General features: G+C 50.8%; 3 protein-coding genes, 1 non-coding gene and 1 pseudogene across 9 annotated transcripts in view; 3 read left to right on the forward strand and 2 right to left on the reverse strand.

Moving 5' to 3' along the window:
- The window catches only part of LOC148671873 (uncharacterized), a 641,462-nt gene that overhangs the window by 371,846 nt on the left and 247,871 nt on the right, over positions 1 to 21,745 (reverse strand). The gene's annotated exons all lie outside the window — the stretch shown is intronic.
- The window catches only part of LOC148671881 (GTPase IMAP family member 8-like), a 423,522-nt gene that overhangs the window by 173,732 nt on the left and 228,045 nt on the right, over positions 1 to 21,745 (forward strand).
- The window catches only part of LOC148671894 (uncharacterized), a 47,294-nt gene that overhangs the window by 11,560 nt on the left and 13,989 nt on the right, over positions 1 to 21,745 (forward strand). The gene's annotated exons all lie outside the window — the stretch shown is intronic.
- LOC148671895 (uncharacterized) overlaps positions 4,967 to 21,745 on the reverse strand; it is a 55,470-nt pseudogene continuing 38,691 nt past the window's right edge.
- On the forward strand, positions 7,515 to 7,586 carry trnae-cuc (transfer RNA glutamic acid (anticodon CUC)). Its single transcript has one exon. It is a non-coding gene; the product is annotated as a tRNA-Glu (tRNA).

A 21,745-nucleotide genomic window follows, 5' to 3' on the forward strand; every position in this document is an offset into this window, starting at 1 on the left:
TAGGAGTGATGTGGTCACTTGCACCAGATCTGGTCAGGATTCTGGCTGCTGAGGTTTGGACAGACTGCAGTTTGTTCAGAGTAGATTTTGATACCCCTGCAAGTACAGCATTACAGTAGTCAATTTGAGAATCAGAAGCTATTAGATGATCGGTGGTGATGTAACTGGAGTGTGACAGCACGTTCTAGACTTTTAGGAAGAAAGGGTCAGTTGGAGATGGGGTGAAAATTAATATTGTCGAGAGCCATGTTAGGCTTTTTTAGCACGTTGGGTAATGGCAGCAGTTTTGAGGACCGTTGGTATAACACCAATGCTCATGGATTCATATATAATATTGAGGACAATGGGACAGAAAGAAGAACAGGACTGGGATCTAAAATAGATGTGGTGGGTTTCATGCGTGTAACTAGTTTGTTGAGGGATGCTGAGTCAAGAAGAGAGAAGCTGGAGAGAAGGGAACCAGAGAAGTTGGATGAGGAGGGAGGAGGTATGGAAATGATATGTGCAGTGGAGAGAATGTGATGTGCGTGTTGAAGATAAAATTGTGCAAAAATCGTTTAATCATTGAGCTCAGGGGGTTTGTGGTGAAATTGTGTAAAAGTGTCTTTTTATCATTAAGCTCGGTGGGTTTGAGGTGAAATTGTGTAAAAGTGTCTGTTTATCATTGTGTACAAGTGTTTTTATCATTGAGGTTGGGGGGTTTGAGGTGAAATTGTGTAAAAGTGTCTTTTTTCATTGTGCTCGGGGGGGTTGTGGTGAAATTGTGAAAAAGTGTCTATCATTGAGCTCTGGGGGTTTGTGATGAAATTGTTTAAAAGTGTTTATCATTGAGCTTGACGGGTTTGAGGTCATTGTGTAAAGTGTCTTTTTATCATTGAGCTCGGTGTCTTTTTATCATTGTGTTCGGAGGATTAGTTGTGAAATTGTGTAAAAGTGTCTTTTTATCATTGTGCTCCAGGGGTTTGTGGTGAATTTGTGTAAAAGTCTTATTGAGCTCGGGCTGTTTGAGGTGAAATTGTGTAAAGTGTCTTTTTATCATTGTGTTCGGGGGATTAGTTGTGAAATTGTGTAAAAGTGTCTTTTTATCATTGTGCTCTGGGGGTTTGTGGTGAAATTGTTAAAAGTGTCTATCATTGAGCTCGGGGGCTTTGTGGTGAAATTGTGTAAAAGTGTCTTTTTATCATTGAGGTAAAATTGTGTAAAAGTGTCTATCATTGAGCTCGGGGGGTTTGTGGAGAAATTGTGTAAAAGTGTCTTTATCATTGAATAAAAATTGTGTAAAAGTGTCTTTATTATTGTGCTCGGGGTGTTTGAGGTAAAATTGTATAAAAGTGTCTGTTTATCATTGAGGTAAAATTGTGTAAAATACTTTTTATCATTGAGCTCGCGGTGTTTGTGATAAAGTTGTGTAAAAATGTATATCATAAAGCTCGGGGGCTTTGTGGTGAAATTGTGTAAAAGTGTCTTTTTATCATTGAGCTCGGGGGGTTTGAGGTGAAATTTTGTGAAAGTGTCTATCATAGAACTCGGGGTGTTTGAGGTAGAATTGTGTAAATGTGTCTTTTTATCACTGAGCTTGGGGGTTTGTTGTGAAATTGTGTAAGTGTCTTTTTATCATTGTGCTCAGGGAGGGTTTGTGGTGAAATTGTGTAGAAGTCTTTTTATGATTGTGCTTATGGGGTTGTGGAGATATTGTGGTTTTTGGGTGTAAAATTCTTATTGTTCACACGTTGCTGCTGTGATGTGGCCTTTCGCCTGTAGGTGGCGCTCTCTCCAGTCATTTTTAAATGTACCAGTCCTGATGGATGACTGTACACATCCTCAGTCAAGGGGAATATCTAATTAGTTACTCTCCAAATAGCATTTTTGTATGAAACATTTAAAGAAATCGACAACCACTTTTCAAAACGCACAATAACACAGACTGGTATGTTTGACAACGAGTAAATAAGAGAAAGGCGAAACGAGAATTCACCATCACTTTCTGCATGTTTACCGTGACCTGTCCTGATCATGAGAAGTCTCAGACGCGTCTCTTCACCAGACAGTTTAATACAGCAGTTCTACATGGGACCGGTGTGAGAGTATGTGGGTAACAGTGATGGCTCTCTCTGCTGTACTGCTGTGGCCCTCCCTCCTGATGACACAATCGTCTCACACTTCACCTTCACAGACACAAGCTCCATGTGTTTGTGGCGAAATTGGGGGTCTGTTGGTGTGAAAGTTTATTATTGAGCTCACTGAACTGATCTCGAAGGCCACTTTAATTTCAGTTGGCGTCTGACATTTTGAGTGAAATTGTAGTTTTGTTGGTTTAAATGTGCTGTTTCTTTGACTAGCCGGCTTGTTTAGTTGATATTTGTATTTCCTCCTTCTGAAGTAAATATCAAGTGTTTTTTTAATGAAATTGTAGGATACCGGTGTGTCGAAGTGGCTCCAGTTTCGCTGTGGCTCATGTCGGATCCAGGGCTGATAGAAACAGTTTGATCAATAAATGAACTAAAAACAGATTGACACATTTGCTGCACTTCAGCTGAACAGAGAGGATGTTTTCAAACCGTCTATATTGGAGGTTTGCATCACCACTGCTAAAATCGACAGAAACAATGTTGTAATGACGTGTTTTCGAGGTTTGCTTCGGTTCAGATGACACCTCAAATACAGTAATACAGTATAAAAATAAGTGACAGGACATACGCTGTGCTGAAGCTCTGTATGATGACGTGTTCTTGCAGGTTTGAGTTCAGGTAAAGAGAAATGAAAGTTTTATAAACACTTATTTCGGAGGTGTGTTTCACTCCAGGGGAAGTGAGCAGAAACTAAACCAAAGAAATGCAAGAACAGGGCGTACAGATGCGTTATGAAAGGGTGTTCTGGATGTTTGACTCAAAAACAACTATATAAAAACCGAAAACAGGAGATCTGCAGGTTGTCTGTTAAACCTTGAAGTTTATTAAGTAGTGATCAGCAGTAACTTACTGGTTTGCCCCGGTTCTTGTCTTTCAGTTCAGGACTTGTGCTGGGGAATGAGTGTGGTCTGTGGGCTCTGGCGGGAACAGTCACACTGTGGGGATGGGGGTATCTTGTTCCTGCTCTGATGTTCTCTCCTGGAACCTCCATTAACGTGATCTCAAGAAAAGAGAGTGATCGATTGGCTTTGAGTGCCTTGTGAAATTCTCGGGGCTCAACCCCGTGTTTCGGCTGCGATGCCGTCGAGCGATCATCTGCTGTGAGTTCCCTTGTGGTGTCCCCATGTGACTGCGTGTGCCCGTGTCACTGCTGTGTGTGACAGTGGATTCCTTTCCGTCGCCCCTCAGGCGTTCCTGGGTCTCCTCTCCGTGGTGCAGCTGGACTGTAAAGAGTGCGCTGGAGAGGATTGAGCTGCTGCGGTGAAGGAGTGTGAGATGTGCTGAGTGTGAGACTGACGAGCGCAGGCGAGCGGCGGCTCTCGCCTTCCTCCTGAACTTCGGTCTGAAACCTCATGAACGCTCTGGGCAAGGTCATCGGTCGGTGTCCTTAAGTGTTTTGTTCGCCTGTTATTCCTCTCGTCGTCCAGGCAGGGGTGTTGAGTTCCGCCCGTCTTCGGCACGTTCAGAGAGACCGACCCTGTGAGCGCACACGGGGGAGAGAGAGAGGAGGAGCAGGCCCCACTTCCAGCCTCTCGCTCTTTCACAGCCCCGTACCTGAGGACCAGAGCGTCTCTCGTCAGCAGGGCCTCGCGCCCGCAGGTGACTGAAGTGTGCTTTTATATACAGATGAGAGAGAGTGCAGAAGAATCGTCAGAAGTCAACACCGTTCGTTAGAGATGGATGATGTCCAAGGTCACCCAGAAATAGAGCACGACAGGTCACTCAGAGGAAAGGTATTTTTCATTTTTCACCGGCGTAGGGATCTACCAAGTACAGACGCCAGACAAAAAACATTGAAATGCGATTTGAAATTCACACTGACGTGTTGAGAACTGTTCTTGAAGCGGCTGTTCCTTAGAAGCATTTGATCTGTGTTCAGATCTTCTGCTAAGGAGATGTGGTCAGGAAAGGCAGAGACGCCTTCTCTCGTCTGACCGTTGTCTGCAAACCCTGAGGTGTCCTGCGGTCTTTATAATCTATAACCACACTTTCCCCTGTGGACATTAAATCATCTGTCGCAGCAGGATGCCGATTGATTTGAAAGGCAGCTTTATCCCGACAGCCTGAGAGAGAGGCCAACATCAGTCTGGCTGGAGGTCTGGTGAAAGGAAAGCTTTGAATTTAGAGAATGTAAAATGATTTTTGTAGATTTTAAAACTAAGGGATTGAGTAGAACTAAGTTATTATTTTATTTCAGTTGAACTATTAGGAACAGTTATTTTACGAAACCCGAACATTATTCTGTGTTTTGGTTTACTCGTGATTTAACGCAAGATGGAGTTTCCTGCTGGAGTTATCGGGCGGTGTGGAACGTGTTCAGTGTCCTGCTGGAGTTCTCGGGCGGTGTGGAACGTGTTCAGTGTCTGCAGGAGTTCTCGGGCGGTGCGGAATGTGTTCACTGTCCTGCAGGAGTTCTCGGGCGGTCTGGAACGTGTTCAGTGTCCTGAAGTCCAGGCTCTCACTACGGAGCTCGCCAGTTTGACATCTTGAGCGATTTTTCTCTCCCTCGCGATCCTGCGCTCCTCTGGCAGCAGTTTCTCGTTGTTGGCGATCTTGGCGAGGATCTCAGCGTTCTGTTTCATCTTGCGCAGCTCGGCGATGCGGGCCTCCTCTTCCTCGTTGCGGATGAGCAGCTCGATGTAGGCGGCCGTGGACAGAGCTTCCATTATCTGGATTATGTATGTATGTATTAATATCTGGATTTTGATCTGGATATATTTTGATCTGCTAGGGCGCAGTCGTCTTCACAATCTGGATTATCTCAGAAGAAGTGTGAAAACAGTTTTCAGTTGGAGGACAGCCTGATCAGCTGCATGATCCGGTCCTCAATCGTCCATTTAGATTTTCTCAAGCATCTCCTTCATCGACATGAACTTGCCGGAAGCCTTCACAAAGTTGTTCTTGAGTTCTTTGAGTTCTTTGACTGTTTTCATGACCTTGACCACTTCGTACTCCCACATCGTCATCTCGGATACCCGATACCTCACGATCTCGCCGGCGCCGTACTGTCCCGCTGCTTCTCCTCTACCGAAACCTCCCACATCGTCATCTCGGATATGTGAGCGGAGTAGTGGAAGTTACCTGGACAAATCACACAGAATCCAGCGTCATCCATGACGGCGCAGAGATTGGGAAGGAAACATCCTGAATGGCACGAAACCAGACAGTTGTTGCAGTTTATTGAGAGATGCTTGGTGTTCTTCCGTTTCGGGACCAGCTCCTCGATCTCCGTCTCGAACTTCTTGTTCTGCTCCATGTTGGCCTGCTCGTTTTCCAGACATGCCCTGATCTTCTTCATTTCGTTCAGCTTCGCCAACCCGGCCTAGATCTGAGGCAGCAGCCTCGCCATCGCCGTCTCCAGCCTTTCGCGCTCCTCCAGGACTTTCTTCGTCAGCGCCAAGTCCTTCCCCTCCGTCTCCTCCAACATTTGGAAAAACCTCTTCAGCTGCTTCATGTTGTTCGTCCAGACAATTTTCTCCAGCTTGTTCTCGTCCTCTTAGTCGTCATTGTCCTGGAGCCCTCCCTGTTGGGATCGGTGTCGTGCCTCTCGTTTTGTGTATAAAGGGCGGAGTTGTTAAATTCGAAGTGCGTCGCTTTGCCCTTCCGGTTCTTGCGGCAGGGCAGGCCCGCGGCTTCGATGGCACCCAGGACGGGGATGTCCTTCCCGTCCACAAACGTGACGAGGACGAGGGTGTTCTCGGCGATGTCCTTCCCAAAGATGGAGAGGATGGAGTCCAAGACGTACTGCTGGATTGAGGTCAGCCGCGCCAGAGACGCCTGGACCACGAAGCACACAGCATCGATGTGGGAGAGAGAGAGTCCCCGCGTGTCTCCGAACCCCGGGGTGTCGATGACCGTGAGGGAGTAGGGGACGACGAATCCCTTCTGGTTGTGGAGCTCGTAGGACGTCACGATGGAGGTCTGACTCTCCGCCTGCGAGCGGTTGGTCTCCTCGTGGATCAGCTTGAATCGAAACCGGTCCTCCCACTGCACGCCCAGGATGTAATTGATCATCGCGTTGATGAGGGTGGTCTTCCCTGCCCCCGTGGCCCCCAGAAGGATGATGACCTTATTGTTCCCTTCTTCTACTTTCCTGCCGAACGTGAAGCGCTGGAAATGCTGCTCGTCGGTGGGCTCCTGTTCCAGCGACAGCCTGTATAAGGAAGGCTGCCCGCGCTCTATCAAAGTGGAGAAGTTTAGGAAGTGGTCGCTCTGTACTTTAACACCCCTGACTTGACTCTGCTGTCCTTCGGGATTGTTATTGGAGTCTCGGGGCTCGGTGGACTCTTGTCTTCTTTGCCACAGTCGGAATAAACCCGGATGATGTAGGAACTTCCTTCCCTCAGGTTCTCCAGAGTGCACACCCTCCCTCTGGCTTTGAGCTTCGTCCATGTTTTGCTGTCTTGCTCGTCCGTTGCCCCCTTGAAGACCTCTCTGTATTCAGCTTCGTAGGAAGTAACGCTGACTCCCTGACTCCCTGTCCCACAGAGGTGACTCCCTGTCCCACAGAGGTGGGCATGTCCCAGGTGACCGTCATGGAGTTTGGTCCTGTTGATTTCTGCTGAGGAGCTCCGGGGGGGGCTGAAGGAAGCGTCTTGCAGGAAGGAGTTGCGTCGCTGGCACAGCCGTCTCCCGGTTTGCAAACCGCCTGGCAGCCGAATCGATATGAAGCGTTCAGGTCCAGCCCCGACACGGTGAACTCTGGTTTGTTGTCATCGGTGTCCACTTCCCCCCAAGCTGAGTCGCCCGGCTTCTGGTACAGAACCCGATACCTCGCGATCTCGCCCGCGCCGTACTTCGGCGGGCGGAACGCCAGCTGGACGGAGTCGTGCAGAGTTGTCAGCACGGCCGGTACCCCCAGCTGGGAAGGCAGCTCCAAGTGCTTGCTGGCCAGAGCCCCCCTTCCGAAGAGGTAAACGGAAGATCCGGTGTTGACCTCGTCGTCGATTGACGCCACACAGAACTTCACGTTCGGTCTGCCTTTGTTCTCTCTCTTGAAGTCTAGGAATAGTCTGATGTTCTCCCGCGTCAGGGCTGTGACTTCCCCTGACCTGAACCATTTTCCCGTCTTCCCTCTGGCTCGAGATCAGGAGCTACCTCTTCACCCGTCCCTCGTTCGGAGGAGGTCAGATAGCTTTCCAAGATGTTTAGGTATTGCTCCCTTTGCCTCAGAGGATGTAAACGCAAAGCACACCACGTACTCGTTCGCCGAATCGAGCAGGACTTGGTCCAGGTCACTGCTGGAGGGGGCCACGGTGATGTCGCTCATAATAACGTGATTCCTGCGGGGAGACAAGAAATAGAAAAGGTGTTAATGGGGCTTTGCAAGCTTGTCGCACTACAGGGAGTGATCTTTCAGCTGTGCGGTCAAGTGTCGCTGTAGTGTCCCTGGTGGTCTAGTGGTCAGGATTCGGCGCTCTCACCGCCGCGGCCCGGGTTCGATTCCCGGTCAGGGAATGTCAATATTCTTCTGGGGCGGAGCGGTGGCTCTGTGGCTGAGGATCTGCTCTTGTGGCTGGAAGGTTGCTGGTTCAAATCCCGCAGCCAGCAGAGAAATCCTACTCCGTTGGGCCCCTGAGCAAGGCCCTTCACCCCAACTGCTCCAGGGGCGCTGTCCAATGTCTGACCCTGCACTCTGACCCCCAGCTTCCCTCCCTGTCTGTGTGTCTCATGGAGAGCAAGCTGGGGTCTGTGAAAAGACACATTCCTAATGCAAGAAATTGTATAGGGCCAATATAGCAACATTATCAACATTATCACCAGATAATGTTGATAATGATAATGTTGATAACATGGATAATAATAATGATAACAACGACACCAGACTGGAGCCAGATGGAGTGTCCACTGTGGGTTAACGCTAGGGGGCGACATTGCACCAGACTGGAGCCAGATGGAGTGTCCACTGTGGGTTAACGCTAGGGGACGACACTGCACCAGACTGGAGCCAGATGGAGTTTCCACTGTGGGTTAACGCGAGGGGACGACACTGCACCAGACTGGAGCCAGATGGAGTGTCCACTGTGGGTTAAAGCTAGGGGACGACACTGCACCAGACTGGAGCCAGATGGAGTGTCCACTGTGGGTTAACGCTAGGGGACGTGGGGGGGGGTGCTGGAGCCCGAGTGACGCTGTGTCTGCCCAGCAGTGAGGGTGAGGAATCAGTGTGTCTGTCAGGGTCATACAGCTGGAGACAGGTCACCTCAGTGTGAGTCTCTCACCTGGAATCAGTGTCTGTCAGGGTCATACAGCTGGAGACAGGTCACCTCAGTGTGAGTCTCTCACCTGGAATCAGTGTGTCTGTCAAGGTCATATAGCTGGAGACAGGTCACCTCAGTGTCAATTTCTCACCTGGAATAAGTGTGTCTGTCAGGGTCATAGAGCTGGAGACAGGTCACCTCAGTGTGAGTCTCTCACCTGGAATCAGTGTGTCTGTCAGGGTCATACAGCTGGAGACAGGTCACCTCAGTGTCAATTTCTCACCTGGAATCAGTGTCTGTCAGGGTCATACAGCTGGAGACAGGTCACCTCAGTGTCAATTTCTCACCTGGAATCAGTGTGTCTGTCAGGGTCATACAGCTGGAGACAGGTCACCTCAGTGTGAGTCTCTCACCTGGAATCAGTGTGTCTGTCAGGGTCATACAGCTGGAGACAGGTCACCTCAGTGTGAGTCTCTCACCTGGAATCAGTGTGTCTGTCAGGGTCGTACAGCTGGAGACAGGTCACCTCAGTGTGAGTCTCTCACCTGGAATCAGTGTGTCTGTCAGGGTCATACAGAATCCCCAGCTGGATCAAACGAATGCATGACCCCAAACTGTCTGGATAGCTTCTGTAAAAACGTTTTCTAAACCTTGGAGTTGTACAGTTTTAGATGCTTTGTGATTGTGCTCTCATAAATTACAGGAATTGGAGCCATGATCGGATCAAGGATAGGATCGGAGCCACGCTCCTCGCCAGCTCTCCCTCCTCTGTACCCAGCCAGTGTTGAAACTGATACCGGAGGCACTGCTGTACACAGAGAGGGGTGGGAGGGGGGAACAAGCTGATACCCTGGCTTCTCTCCAGACACAGCTGGGTGAGCTCCCCCAGTCAGGACAGGAAGCTCTACTGTACACAGAGAGGGGCGGGTGTGGGGAACAAGCTGCACAGCCCTGTTGTTGATGCGGATACCCTTTAACTAATGACTTCCAGGCAGCAGCAGGGGCAGTCGATCACTCGGGATGCAGAAAGCAGAACAGGACACCCAGTTATCTGAAAATGTTACTTTATTAAAACTTCTACAAAAAGATTCACGACAAGAACCAGACGAACCCGAGAGCCTTCGACATGCCAGCGCCGCCCAGAGGCAGCGCGAGGACCGCAGACGGGGAACGCACCGACGTCTCCATATATTAGTGTAACAATCTGTCCCGTACGCTATGTACAACATTAGTAGTCGGCGAAGAAGAAGGAAAAAAACACAAAGACATCCAGTGTGTCACGACAGCAGTACCTACAGCGCCCACGCCCCTGGGGTAGTATTCACACCCCTGCCCCGCCGCCCTCACCCCTAAACCTCAACGCTGGCCGGCCGAGCCCCCCGTCCCCCAGAACACCCTGGACTGACTCCACCTGCTCCTGTCCTGCTCCGCACAGCGGCGCCCCCTGTGGACGGTGTTTGACGCGTCTCTCCTGCACACCGGGGCGCAGAGACGAGGAGCCGGTACCCCAAAACTGTCCTCCTGGTCTAACAGGACCGGACCTGAACCACTGGACCTGAACCACCAGACCAGCTGTCCTCCTGGTCTAACAGGACTGGACAGTGTACTGACCTGGGCCAGTCACAGTGAATCGATCGTGAGCAATCGATCACATGGAGATGCTGACCAGGGCCAGTCACAGTGAATGGATCAGGAGCAATCGATCACATGGAGATGCTGACCAGGGCCAGTCACAGTGAATGGATCAGGAGCAATCGATCACATGGAGATGCTGACCAGGGCCAGTCACAGTCAAGCCTCTTGAACAGGAGAGAGACAGGTACAGGTACTCCTGGCCAGGTGTGGCTGTTACCTGCTTGCCCTGGTCTCTGAAGAACTCTCTAGCGTTCTCGATCACCAGCTCGTCTGTCATGGAGGCGTAGGGCTGCTCCTTACACAGCCTCAGCATCTCCCAGAGGGTCACCCTGAACGCCCACACATCGCTGGCCGTGGTGAACTTCCCCTGGGGACACAGACACACGAGGTCACCCCCAACACACCCACACACACACACACACACACACACACACACAGGGTCACCCTGAACACCCACACATCGCTGGCCGTGGTGAACTTCCCCTGGGGACACAGACACATGGGGTTCCGAGGTCATTATGAGATTTATCAAACAAAAATTCTAACGATATCCTGCTCTTCACCAACCCTTCAAACATCCCCACCAAGTCTACAGACCCGGAACCAGAGATCTTATTTTTACGAGTCTTGTAGATGGCGAGTTTGGCCTGGCCCAGCAGAAAATTAGCCAGGAGGGTCTGAGTTTTTCCGTTTTTTTTGTATGACCCACCCCAAACACGAAAATAACATCGTTGAAGGCCAGGCCAAGGTTGGTGAAGAGCCGGATCAGTACGGCAAACATGGGCGACAGGCGGGGGCAGGCGCTGTATCAGTGGAACACCGTCTCCCTCTGAGCGCAGAAGGGACAGGCGTCGGACACCGCCGGGTCCAGAACCGACACAAACGAGTTGACCCCCAGGATGGTGTGCAGGACCCTCCATTGCAGATCACCAGCCCTCTTGTTGAGGGGAAATCTGTAGAGGCTACCCCAGGCAGGCCGGACGTCATCCGGCACTCCCAGACGAGCCCTCCAGGGAGTGTCAGGGAGTGCGGACAGCTGGGCCTGGTGCCTAGATGCTACAACTAGTCTGTACAGACATTTCCCCCCAACACCAGCTAGAGACCTCTCCTCTGAGGCAAGGGGCTCAAGGAGAGATCCCGTCAGTCCGGGACTGAGCGCAGGAGACACTAGCAGACCAGGGAAAGGAGGCTGTGTGGTTGGAAGGCGATGATCCTCAAACAGACCCTGGATCAGCAGCATCTCCTCGAGAGGCAGAGCAGAGCGAAGCTGACTAAGAAACCTGTCTACACACCGCCGCGAGTGTAGTCCCAGCGCGTCACACGCCCACTCCACGCTGCGTCTAGCAGGTGGTGGAGCTGTGTGATGTTGGCGTGGACCAGTCTGCTGGTAAAGTCCAAGGAGCGGCCCGGTTCTATGTCCATTCGTGGATTGTGTATTAATGGTTCTCTGAGTGTCCGGTAAACGTTAATAAAAACAAAGGTTTTCTTCCCGAGAACTACTCGCACGAGTAGCAGGAGACCCCTCACCACCTCCTGGACGGCGATAGAGAGGGGCTTGAACCCCACAGAGAACAGCACCGCGACCCCCGCGCTCACAGATTGTACACGATGTCCCCCTGCCACTCCCGCTGCCAGGCGACGATGTTGGAGCTGTCGGTGTGGGTCTCCTGCAGGAAAGTCACCTGCAGGCTCTTTTCTTTGATAATCTCCAACACCGCAGCTCGCTTCAAAGCCCTCCTGCACCCATTGGTGTTCAAACTGCCTATCCTAATGTCGCCTATGTTTGCGGAAAAGAAAAAAAGAAAAAACATAAAACACGAACAGACATGTACTGTAGCACGCAGACGGATAGTAATGTGATGTTAGGGACAGGACTCATTCGTGCTGAGGTGCGTTTCGCGGTCCTGCCTTGATCTTACCTAAAAGGCTCTTCAGGCGCCATCTCTCCTGATCACTGAAGTCATTCGCACCCGAGCCCCTCTTCAGATGGTGCGTTGCGGAGAGGACAAAGAGCTCGGTGTCGGGGAAAAAAGTCCTCGACCACAGTTCCCCTCTTACCTTTAGTCTTCTCTAAGAACTCCCTGATGCTCTGGAAACTGTAGCCTCCTCTGCAGCTCTGCCGGGCCGAGGAGCCCGAGGCGAGAGAGGAGTCGGTGAAACCGCCCTCGTCGTCGCTCCCGGACTCCGAGGAGCTCCGGGCGGTGGCGGCGGTGGCAGCGAGGACACTCCAGCGCGTCCTCACTCTCCCGGTGTCGGAGTCACTCGTGGCCCCCGGGCCGGCGACAGAGCCGCCCTCCACCGAGCTCTCTGTGCTGCGCTTCTTCTGCACCGCACTCTGCACAGATTTTTTTGTGTGCTTTCTCCGCGGTGTCTTAAAACCATCGTCTATTTTTTCAGATGATAATTCATTTCCTCCCCACACCATGTCTACAGTTTTCGCTGGCGCTTGAGACGCGTTTTCCGCTGTCGGTGTCACTGCCTACTCTCTCTCTCCCTGACTCTCCTGAGCAGTGTGGCTCTGCCGCTCCCCTGCTCCGCCAGCGCTCGTCTCTTGCTCTCCGGTGTGGGGGGCTCCCTGCTCTTCTGAGGGCTGCGATGGTCCACTCTTTACTGTCTGTTCTCCTGCTTGGGACACCACCGGCTCAGGCTCACCTGCTCCCTCCAGCGATCTCCTCTCCTGCACCCCGGCCGTGGGCTCTGACTCCCCGCTGCCTCCCTGCGCTGCTCCGCTCCCCGCTGCCTGACGCTGTCGGCTAGCCTCCTGTGCGCCCTGGGGCTGAGGCTCCCTGTCCGTCTCTTCCTCCACCTCTGGGCAGTTCTTCACCACATGCCCCTCGCTCCCGCACCTGAAGCACTTCATCGATTCCGAAGTCACGAATACAACATAGTCACAGCTGTCAATCCGAAATTTAAGGCCCACATTGATCTCTTCTGTGTTTTTTTTTTAAGATGACGTGCTTCAGCTGCGGTGCCCTGCAGCCCAGAGGGACCCTCCTGATCGGAGAGACCATCTGTCCGTACCGGGACAGCTCCCTCTCCAGCAGCTCGTTCCTCATGAACAGAGGCACGTTAGAGAGGGTGATCTTTCGAGCCAGGGCCGCGAGAGGCAGGACCGGGGTGTAGGTGCCGACCAGGACGACTCCCTTCTCCACCAGCGTGTTTGCCAGATCGGTAGATTACAGGAAAATGACTATCCCTCCACTCATGCGGGAAGCGGACCTGATGTTCCTGCAGCCCACGACCTCCCCGACCGCAAGAACGCACCTCTCAAGCGGACAGAAGACAGTGAGATTTTCGCACCATGGCGTCGAGTTAATTTCTCAAATGAGAGGTCTGGAGGATCAGAGCCTCCAGAACCGGCCATGACGAGAAAATAAATCCCGCTTTTCCCCATAAAAGACAGAAAAACACAAAACTAGTGAAGAAACACCGCCACACAATCAAACCCACCGAAGCTCCGCCCACTCACTCACTTAGTCTCGCGAGAAACAAAGAGAGAAACAGGTACAAATTCACACTGAACAACAACACATTGGAGCACACATCCAGCTACATATATCTCGGTCTCACCATCAGCTCTTCCGGGAGTTTTGACCTGGCAGTGAAGGCACTGAGGGAGAAGGCACTCAGGGCTTTCTACGCAATAAGAAGGAGGCTCTTCAACATCAGCCCACCTACAAGAATCTGGCTCCAAATATTTGAAAGTGTAATCCAACCCGTTGCCCTATATGGCAGTGAAGTGTGGGGTCCCCTCACAGACCAGGATTACACCCAATGGAACAAACACCCCACAGAAACTGTAGAAACATCCTCCGTGTGCAGAGAAAAACTCCTAACAACGGGTGCAGGGCCGAATTAGGCCAGTACCCACTATTGATATACAGAAAAGAATATTAAAGTATTGGCTACACCTAAAAAACAGCGGCCAAAATTCCTACCACCACAAAGCCCTGCTGAGCCAAGAGCTGAGCACAAAACAGAGCCCCCTGAGCCAGCTGGTCCTGAGGCTCACCGACCTGAGCCACACCGACACTAACCAGCCTCAGGACAGCACTGCTAGAGCACCACAACCCAGACTCAACCACATCACAGCACAGATCAAACAGCAATATCTCACACACTGGGACACACACAAACACAACAAACTGGAATGCTACAGAACCTTAAACAGACAATACACACTAGCTGAATATTTGACCAAAATAAAAAATAAACAGAAACAGACCCTGACGAAGTACAGGCTCAGTGACCACAACCTGGCCATAGAAACTGGGCGACACAGGCAGACCTGGCTGTCCAGAGAGGACAGGCTGTGCTCCCACTGCCAGCGGGGAGAAATAGAGACAAAGGTGCACTTCCTACTGCACTGTGACAGATACTCTGGGATTAGAGAAACATTCTTGCCTAAATTCAGAAATCTAATTCCAGAGTTCCCACACCTGCCAAAACCACAACAGGTCCCAATCCTACTGGGAGAGGGAGGAGGGAACTCAGTTGATCTGGCAGCCCAGTATGTGATCTCCTGTCACAGCCTGAGGAACAGTGAGTCCGTCTCCCAATAATGCTCCAGCCGCCTACAGTATATGTCAATATTTTATAATGTCTTTGTGTTAAATATCTGTAATATGTCTGTAGATTTTATTTTACTTCTATTTTTTGTTTTGTTCCATGTTAATTTTATTATTTTTATTTGCTTTGGCAACACTGATTGTACTCATCGGTCATGCTAATAAAGCACCTTGAATTGAATTGAGAGGAGAGAGAGCGAGAGAGCGAGCGAGAGACCTGAGAGAGAGAGGGGTTCATACAGACACAGTGGGACAGTACTGTGTTTAGCGTGTTGTCACAGTGGGACAGTACTGTGATCAGAGTGGGGCGCTAGTGTTCAGTGAGATATCACAGTGGCACAGTACTGTGTTCAGTGTGTCATCCGAGGGGGACAGGACTGTGTTCGGGGTGTGATCCCAGTGGCACAGGACTGTGTTCGGGGTGTCATCAGTGGGGGACAGTACTGTTCACTTTGTGATCACAGTGGGACAGTACTGTGATCAGAGTGGGATGCTAGTGTTCAGTGAGTAATCACAGTGGCATAGTAGTGTTTTTAGTGTGGTATCTGTGAGGCACAGTTCTGTGTTCAGTGTGTGATCAGAGTGGGACAGTAGTGTGTTCAATGAGTAATCACAGTGGCACAGTACTGTGTTCAGTGTGTGATCAGAGGGGGACAGTAGTGTGCTCGGTGTGTGATCCCAGTGGCATAGTAGTGTGTTCAATGTGTGATCAGAGTGGCACAGTAGTGTGTTCAGTGTGAGATCCCAGTGGCACAGTAGTGTGTTCGGTGTGTGATCAGAGTGGTACAGTACTGTGCTCAGTGTGGGACGCTAGTGTTCAGTGAGTAATCACAGTGGGACAGTACTGTGCTCAGTGTGTGATCAGAGGGGGACAGTAGTGTGCTCGTTGTGTGATCCCAGTGGCATAGTAGTGTGTTCAATGTGTGATCAGAGTGGCACAGTAGTGTGTTCAGTGTGAGATCCCAGTGGCACAGTAGTGTGTTCGGGTTGTGATCCCAGTGGCACAGGACTGTGTTCGGGGTGTGATCAGAGTGGCACAGTAGTGTGCTCGGTGTGTGATCAGAGTGGCACAGTAGTGTGCTCAGTGTGTGATCAGAGTGGCACAGTAGTGTGCTCAGTGTGTGATCAGTGTGGCACAGTAGTGTGTTGAGTGAGTAATCACAGTGGGACAGTACTGTGTTCAGTGTGTGATCACAGTGGGACAGTACAGTGTTCAGTGTGTGATCACAGTGGGACAGTACAGTGTTCAGTGTGTGATCACAGTGGGACAGTACAGTGTTCAGTGTGTGATCACAGTGGGACAGTACAGTGTTCAGTGTGTGATCACAGTGGCACAGTACTGTGTTCAGTGAGCAATTACAGTGTCACAGTACTGTGTTCACTTTGTGATCAAAGTGGCACAGTAGTGTTTTCAGGAAGTAATCACAGTGCTACAGTAGTGTGTTCAGTGAGTAATCACAGTGGCACAGTACTGTGCTCAGTGTGTGATCAGAGTGGCACAGTACTGTGCTCAGTGTGTGATCAGAGTGGCACAGTAGTGTGTTGAGTGAGTGATCACAGTGGCACAGTACTGTGTTCGGTGTGTGATCACAGTGGCACAGTACTGTGTTCGGTGTGTGATCACAGTGGCACAGTACTGTGTTCGGTGTGTGATCACAGTGGCACAGTACTGTGCTCAGTGTCATCAGAGGGAGACAGTAGTGTGCTCAGTGTGTGATCACAGTGGGACAGTAGTGTGCTCAGTGTGTGATCACAGTGGCACTGTACTGTGTTCAGCGTTCGGTCAGAGTGGCACAGTACGGTGTTCAGCGTGTGATCACAGTGGCACAGTAGTGTGCTCAGTGTGTGATCTCAGTGGCACAGTAGTGTGCTCAGTGTGTGATCACAGTGGCACAGTACTGTGTTCAGTGTGTCATCTGAGTGGGACAGTAGTGTGTTCAGTGAGAAATCACAGTGGGACAGTACTGTGTTCATTGAGTCATCACAGTGGGACAGTAGTATGTTCAGTGTGTGATCAGAGTGGGACGCTAGTGTTCAGTTAGTAATCAGAGCGGCAAAGTACTTTGTTTAGTGTGTGATCATAGAGGGGCGCTAGTGTTCAGTGAGAAATAATAAATAAAGTAAATAATAACAACGTAACGTGGTTTTCGGCACGTCTACCTAGGCTGCAGCTACTCCTGCATTATGTTTCATGTAAAAGTCTTAGCTTAGATTTTGTTTGCAAAAGACAAGCAAAATCTTTAAATGCAAACAAAAACTAGACACAACCGCAGTCCATACGAGGCCCCCTGCTACACTTTCACTGTTAATTCATTAAAGCCCATATTATCTGTGCTTTCCCTCACGATAAACAACTGCACCTGAATTGACACATCTCTTCTTGCTGAGTCCTTCGCACAACAAACTAAATTTCTCACCGGTCAGAGACAACAATTCTAGTGGAGCATATCCTGTCTTTGACAGGACTGGTAGTGTTTTTAGAGAAACCAACAAGGTCAGTTCTATTCCTTGTGTTTATCACCGTCGGAAATTACTCTCCAGTCAGCTGATTTGTACACCGTGTGTGCAGTTCTTGTGTGAAGGAGATTGTTACTGGTATTAGTAGTAGTATTAGTAGTGTTATTACTAGTATTATCATTATCAGTAGTATTAGTAGATTATTATTATTAGGAGTAGTAGTGTTGTCAGCAGTAGTAGTAGTAGCAGTAGTATTATTATTAGCATTGTTATTATTAGTATTGTAACGCCCTCGCCTGGTGGTGAGGAGGAAGCGCCCCTAGGCGCTCGTAGTACCGCTGGGCATGCTGGGAGTTGTGGCCGGGGAGAGTCTGAGGGTCAGCACGATGACTAGCGGCTGACCCTACCTGTGTAAATAATGTCCTAGTAGTTCTAGTGCCCTGTGTAGTCCTGTAAAAGTAGTGTGTTGTTAGGTAATTACCACCCTAAATATGTGTACGTGTTCCGTCAGTCTCCTCATGTGTGTGTAGATCCTGTGTTCGGTTTTGTGTGGTTGTAAACGAATAAAGCTCATGCTTGTTTGTTAATCGCGTCTCCACTCGTCCTTGTTCTGAAAAGAACCTGCAAACGCTACAGTATTATTGTTATTAGTAGTATATTTGTGTTAGTAGTAGTACTATTATCAGTAGTAGTATTAGTAGTATTATTAGTGTTGTCAGCGGTACTAGTAGTAGTAGCAGCAGCATTATTAGTATTATTGTTATCAGTAGTATTAGTAGAGTATTAGTATTGTTAGTGTTATTAGTAGTATTAGTATTATCAGTATTAGTATTATTAGTGTTGTCAGTAGTTGTAGCAGTAGTATTATTAGTATTAGTATTATTAGTAGTGTTAGTAGTAGTAGTTAGTAGTGTTAGTAGTAGTACTATTATCAATAGTATTTTTAGTGGTGGTAGTAGTAGTAGTATTATCAGTAGTAGTATTAGTAGTATTATTAGCGTTGTCCGTAGTAGTAGCAGTCATATTATTAGTATTATCAGTGGTATTATTACTGTTAGTAGTAGTACTATTGTTATCAGTAGTATTATTATTATCAGTAGTTCCTCCCGGGGGTTTCCCAGAAACAAACACAGTTCTCTGAACCCTCGAGCGCCACGCGGCAGCAGTGAATCGGCGGAAATTTGCACAACCGCTGAGGGTGCCAGCCGGCCCTGAGCGTGCTGTACTCCGACGCGGTGAGTACCGGCTCTGTGTGGTGCAGTGTGAGCCTGGCCAGTACATGTTGGGAAAACACTGAGGCTGCTGCTGGGAGAGGTGTGAGTGGGGCCAGCAGGGGGCGCTCTCACCCTGCGGTCTGTGTGGGTCCTGATGCCCCAGTATAGTGACGGGGACACTGGACTGTAAACAGGCGCTGTCCTGTGGATGAGACGTCAAACTGAGGTCCTGACTCTCTGTGGTCATTAACAATCCCAGGGTGTCTCTCGAGAAGAGTAGGGGTTTTACACCGGCGTCCTGGCCAAATTTCCCATTGGCCCTTACTAATCATGGCCTCCTAATCCCATCTATGAATTGGCTTCATCACTCTGCTCTCCTCCCCACTGAGAGCTGGTGTGTGGGGAGAGGACTGGGGCGTTATCCAGGTGGGGCTGCACACTGGTGGCGGTAGTGGGATCCCCATGACCTGTAAAGAGCTGCACACTGGTGGTGGATGTGGGATCCCCGTGACCTGTAAAGAGCTGCACACTGGTGGTGGTAGTGGGATCCCCATGACCTGTAAACAGCTCTGAGTGGAGTGTCCAGGAAAGAGCTATAGAAGTGTAGAAGAGGGGTAGGAGGAAGGGCTGGGTCTGCTGTTGCCCCCCCCCACCCCCACCGCCATCGCCCCTCCTGGCAGGGGAGGAAGAGGGGGCGGCGGCCGAGGCGATGAAGACCGGGGAGGTGCTGCTCCTGGTCGGCGTCTCTCAGTACCTTAGCACCAGCTCCGACCTGTGACCTGTGACCTGTGACCTGTAACCCCCCCCGCCCCCCTTCTGGGTGGAGTCCGACCGTGACGGGAGAGGCCCTCGAGTCCGGCCCGATACCGATACCCATACCGGCCAGCCGGACCCGAACCCGAGCTCGGACCCGGACCGCTGCCGCCCGGAGAGGGGAGTCCGGGACTCGTGGGCGGAGACGCCCGTGGCGCCTTATCGCTCTGTTTGTTTATTGATTGATTTCCTGCGTGGCTTATTTATTTATCTATCTTATTGACGGAGAGACTCGTGCGTCTTATTGATGGAGAGTATTTCAGTGAGAGCGGAGGTGGTGCTACTCTTCCTTCACCAGGAGGAACTGGAATGGTTCTCCATGATTTGTCATTGTATAATCGATCGGTCGATGACAGCGAGTGACATGATCGTGGGGTGGGGGTGTTTCACTCCCTTCTCCCACCCTTTCACAAAAACACCACCACCCACGCTCCCCGGCGAGAGACGGAGCCCTGGACTTCCGGTTCCTGTTGCTCTCTTGTGTGGGAATGGCAGGCGAGCCCCAGGCGTGGACGTGTTTCTGCGTCGCTCAAACAGACTCCCACGGACACGCCTGTGAGGTCACGGGTCGTCTTCATTTTTAACCTTCTTGCGTTCATCGTGAGTGAGGTGGGAGGGGGGCGGTTTCTCCTCTGTTTGTGTTTCCTAAGTCTTTATTTCAACAGCAGAGATGCCCCCAGAAAAACGCTTAAAAAGAATTTATTCATTAAATCTAAATAAATAATATCTTCATTATGAATAAAAACGGTGTGGTTTGTGTTTGTTCTGGGGAGGGATTGACGCTGCAGAAGAGCCGACTGAGAGTCTGCGTTTGAGCCGGTGGAAGAGAGGAGATTGTCCTGAAACTGTACTCGTCCCCAGACCATCACGGGCTCTGGGGGGGGCGGCGGCTCAGACAAGGGGGGGGAAGGTAAGAGGGGGTCTGTAAAGTCAGGACAGGAGGCTCTACTGTACACAGAGAGGGGTGGGGGGGGGAACAAGCCGATGAGCTGCTCAGGTCCGTTATCTACTGTCTGACTCCTGTCTGCTCTCCTGCTCTCTCTGGCCTGCTGTTTCCCCGATCTGTCTCTCTCCTGAAGCAGTTCACCTCGGGCCTCTGACTTCTGGTGCCTTGTCTCCCCCTGGCGGGGACAGCGCCTCATTGACTTCATAGATCCAGAAGGGTGTGGACCCCAGTGTCCCGACTGCTGGTCAGTACAGGTCAGGACACTGTGTGTGAGAGTAGGGGTGTGGACCCCAGTGTCCCGACTGCTGGTCAGTACAGATCAGGACACTGTGTGAGAGTAGGGGTGTGGACCCCAGTGTCCCGACTGCTGGTCAGTACAGATCCCAGGACACTGTGTGTGAGAGTAGGGGTGTGGACCCCAGTGTCCCGACTGCTGGTCAGTACAGATCAGGACACTGTGTGTGAGAGTAGGGGTGTGACCCCAGTGTCCCGACTGCTGGTCAGTACAGATCAGGACACTGTGTGTGAGAGTAGGGGTGTGACCCCAGTGTCCCGACTGCTGGTCAGGGGTGCTGCTTAGTCGGGGTTCGGTCTGTACTCCCCAAATTCCCTCTTCTCAGTTGTTTGCAGGTGGGATGGGTGTGGACCCCAGTGTCCCGACTGCTGGTCAGTACAGATCAGGACACTGTGTGTGAGAGTAGGGGTGTGACCCCAGTGTCCCGACTGCTGGTCGGTACAGATCAGGACACTGTGTGAGAGTAGGGGTGTGGACCCCAGTGTCCCGACTGCTGGTCAGTACAGATCAGGACACTGTGTGTGAGAGTAGGGGTGTGACCCCAGTGTCCCGACTGCTGGTCAGGGGTGCTGCTTAGTCGGGGTTCGGTCTGTACTCCCCAAATTCCCTCTTCTCAGTTGTTTGCAGGTGGGATGGGTGTGGACCCCAGTGTCCCGACTGCTGGTCAGTACAGATCAGGACACTGTGTGTGAGAGTAGGGGTGTGGACCCCAGTGTCCCGACTGCTGGTCAGTACAGATCCCAGGACACTGTGTGTGAGAGTAGGGGTGTGGACCCCAGTGTCCCGACTGCTGGTCAGTACAGATCAGGACACTGTGTGTGAGAGTAGGGGTGTGACCCCAGTGTCCCGACTGCTGGTCAGTACAGATCAGGACACTGTGTGTGAGAGTAGGGGTGTGACCCCAGTGTCCCGACTGCTGGTCAGGGGTGCTGCTTAGTCTGGGTTCGGTCTGTACTCCCCAAATTCCCTCTTCTCAGTTGTTTGCAGGTGGGATGGGTGTGGACCCCAGTGTCCCGACTGCTGGTCAGTACAGATCAGGACACTGTGTGTGAGAGTAGGGGTGTGACCCCAGTGTCCCGACTGCTGGTCGGTACAGATCAGGACACTGTGTGAGAGTAGGGGTGTGACCCCAGTGTCCCGACTGCTGGTCAGGGGTGTTGTTTAGTCGGGGTTCGGTCTGTACGCCCCAAATTCCCTCTCCTCAGTTGTTTGCAGGTGGGATGAAGTGGGGTCCCTGACTGTAAAGTGCTTTGGAGATCCTTTTAGATCAACTTTCCAGAACCCCAAACGAGAGAGTTTGCTTATGAAAAATAATTTTTAAAGTATTTTTAAATTCCTAAGTGATGAGATATACCAGAATAGTTCATATCAGGCAGCGCCCAAGACTTCATTCTGCTCTGGTGAGTTAATCATTAACTGAACCCACTAAATATTTTATCAAGGGCCACTGAGAGGACAAAGTCCTGCCCTTCAGATCACCAGGAAGAG

The sequence above is a fragment of the Lepisosteus platostomus genome, chromosome 5 (genome assembly GCF_059453375.1).
Source record: "Lepisosteus platostomus isolate fLepPlt1 chromosome 5, fLepPlt1.hap1, whole genome shotgun sequence".
NCBI classification, from domain to species: domain Eukaryota; kingdom Metazoa; phylum Chordata; class Actinopteri; order Semionotiformes; family Lepisosteidae; genus Lepisosteus; species Lepisosteus platostomus.